The sequence below is a fragment of the Phyllobates terribilis genome, unplaced genomic scaffold (genome assembly GCF_046119375.1).
Source record: "Phyllobates terribilis strain yellow unplaced genomic scaffold, ASM4611937v1 Scaffold_959__1_contigs__length_512464, whole genome shotgun sequence".
Taxonomy (NCBI): Eukaryota; Metazoa; Chordata; class Amphibia; order Anura; family Dendrobatidae; genus Phyllobates; species Phyllobates terribilis.
Genome location: NW_027363719.1, coordinates 140484 through 143472, shown reverse-complemented (window position 1 = coordinate 143472; position 2989 = coordinate 140484).

The following is a 2989-nucleotide window of genomic DNA, read 5'->3' as shown; positions in this document are numbered from 1 at the left end:
CAGTTGTCTTTGGTGTATGGCAGTGTCTGTTAAGCAGTTGTCTTTGGTGTATGGCATTGTGTGTTAAGCAGTTGTCTTTGGTGTATGGCATTGTCTGTTAAGCAGTTGTCTTTGGTGTATGGCATTGTCTGTTAAGCAGTTGTCTTTGGTGTATGGCATTGTCTGTTAAGCAGTTGTCTTTGGTGTATGGCATTGCCTGTTAAGCAGTAATCTTTGGTGTATGGCATTGCCTGTTAAGCAGTTGTCTTTAGTTTTTGGCATTGTCTGCTAAGCAGTTGTCTTTAGTTTATGGCGTTGCCTGTTAAGCAGTTGTCTTTGGTGTATTTGAGTGTCTGTTAAGCAGTTGTCTTTGGTGTATGGCATTGTCTGTTAGTCAGTTGTCTTTGGTGTATGGCATTGCCTGTTAAGCAGTTGTCTTTAGTTTATGGCATTGTCTGTTAAGCAGTTGTCTTTAGTGTATGGCATTGTCTGTTAAGCAGTTGTCTTTGGTGTATGGCATTGTCTGTTAAGCAGTTGTCTTTGGTGTATGGCATTTTCTGTTAAGCAGTTGTCTTTGGTGTATGGCATTGCCTGTTAAGCAGTTGTCTTTAGTTTTTGGCATTGTCTGCTAAGCAGTTGTCTTTAGTTTATGGCGTTGCCTGTTAAGCAGTTGTCTTTGGTGTATTTGAGTGTCTGTTAAGCAGTTGTCTTTGGTGTATGGCATTGTCTGTTAATCAGTTGTCTTTGGTGTATGGCATTGCCTGTTAAGCAGTTGTCTTTAGTTTATGGCATTGCCTGTTAAGCAGTTGTCTTTGGTGTATGGCATTGCCTGTTGAGCAGTTGTCTTCAGTGTATGGCATTGCCTGTTAAGCAGTTGTCTTTAGTGTATGTCATTGCCTGTTAAGCAGTTGTCTTTGGTGTATGCCATTGCCTGTTAACCAGTTGTCTTTGGTGTATGTCATTGTCTGTTAAGCAGTTGTCTTTGGTGTATGGCATTGCCTGTTAAGCAGTTGTCTTTGGTGTATGGCATTGTCTGTTAAGCAGTTGTCTTTGGTGTATGGCATTGTCTGTTAAGCAGTTGTCTTTGGTGTATGGCATTGTCTGTTAAGCAGTTGTCTTTAGTTTATGGCGTTGTCTGTTAAGCAGTTGTCTTTAGTTTATGGCGTTGTCTGTTAAGCAGTTGTCTTTGGTGTATGGCGTTGTCTGTTAAGCAGTTGTCTTTGGTGTATGGCATTGTCTGTTAAGCAGTTGTCTTTAGTTTATGGCGTTGTCTGTTAAGCAGTTGTCTTTGGTGTATGGCGTTGTCTGTTAAGCAGTTGTCTTTGGTGTATGGCATTGTCTGTTAAGCAGTTGTCTTTGGTGTATGGCATTGTCTGTTAAGCAGTTGTCTTTGGTGTATGGCATTGCCTGTTAAGCAGTCATCTTTGGTGTACGGTAGTGTCTGTTAAGCAGTTGTCTTTGGTGTATGGCATTGTCTGTTAAGCAGTTGTCTTTGGTGTATGGCATTGCCTGTTAAGCAGTTGTCTTTGGTGTATGGCAGTGTCTGTTAAGCAGTTGTCTTTGGTGTATGGCATTGCCTGTTAAGCAGTTGTATTTGGTGTATGGCATTGTCTGTTAAGCAGTTGTCTTTAGTGTATGGCATTGAATGTTAAGCAGTTGTCTTTGGTGTATGGCAGTGTCTGTTAAGCAGTTGTCTTTGGTGTATGGCATTGCCTGTTAAGCAGTTGTCTTTGGTGTATGGCAGTGTCTGTTAAGCAGTTGTCTTTGGTGTATGGCATTGCCTGTTAAGCAGTTGTCTTTGGTGTATGGCAGTGTCTGTTAAGCAGTTGTCTTTGGTGTATGGCAGTGTCTGTTAAGCAGTTGTCTTTGGTGTATGGCATTGCCTGTTAAGCAGTTGTCTTTGGTGTATGGCATTGTCTGTTAAGCAGTTGTCTTTGGTGTATGGCATTGCCTGTTAAGCAGTTGTCTTTAGTGTATGTCATTGTCTGTTAAGCAGTTGTCTTTGGTGTATGGCATTGCCTGTTAAGCAGTTGTCTTTGGTGTATGGCATTGTCTGTTAAGCAGTTGTCTTTGGTGTATGGCATTGCCTGTTAAGCAGTTGTCTTTGGTGTATGGCATTGTCTGTTAAGCAGTTGTCTTTGGTGTATGGCATTGCCTGTTAAGCAGTTGTCTTTGGTGTATGGCATTGTCTGTTAAGCAGTTGTCTTTGGTGTATGGCATTGCCTGTTAAGCAGTTGTCTTTGGTGTATGGCAGTGTCTGTTAAGCAGTTGTCTTTGGTGTATGGCAGTGTCTGTTAAGCAGTTGTCTTTGGTGTATGGCATTGCCTGTTAATCAGTCATCTTTGGTGTACGGTAGTGTCTGTTAAGCAGTTGTCTTTGGTGTATGGCATTGTCTGTTAAGCACTTGTCTTTGGTGTATGGCATTGCCTGTTAAGCAGTTGTCTTTGGTGTATGGCATTGTCTGTTAAGCACTTGTCTTTGGTGTATGGCATTGCCTGTTAAGCAGTTGTCTTTGGTGTTTGGCATTGTCTGTTAAGCAGTTGTCTTTAGTGTATGCCATTGTCTGTTAAGCAGTTGTCTTTGGTGTATGGCATTGTCTGTTAAGCAGTTGTCTTTTGTATATGGCATTGCCTGTTAAGCAGTTGTCTATAGTGTATGGCATTGCCTGTTAAGCAGTTGTCTTTGGTGTATGGCAGTGTCTGTTAAGCAGTTGTCTTTGGTGTATGGCAGTGTCTGTTAAGCAGTTGTCTTTGGTGTATGGCATTGCCTGTTAAGCAGTAATCTTTGGTGTATGGCAGTGTCTGTTAAGCAGTTGTATTTGCTGCATGGCATTGTCTGTTAAGCAGTTGTCTTTGGTGTATGGCATTGCCTGTTAAGCAGTTGTCTATAGTGTATGGCATTGCCTGTTAAGCAGTTGTCTTTGGTGTATGGCAGTGTCTGTTAAGCAGTTGTCTTTGGTGTATGGCATTGCCTGTTAAGCAGTTGTCTTTGGTGTATGGCAGTGTCTGTT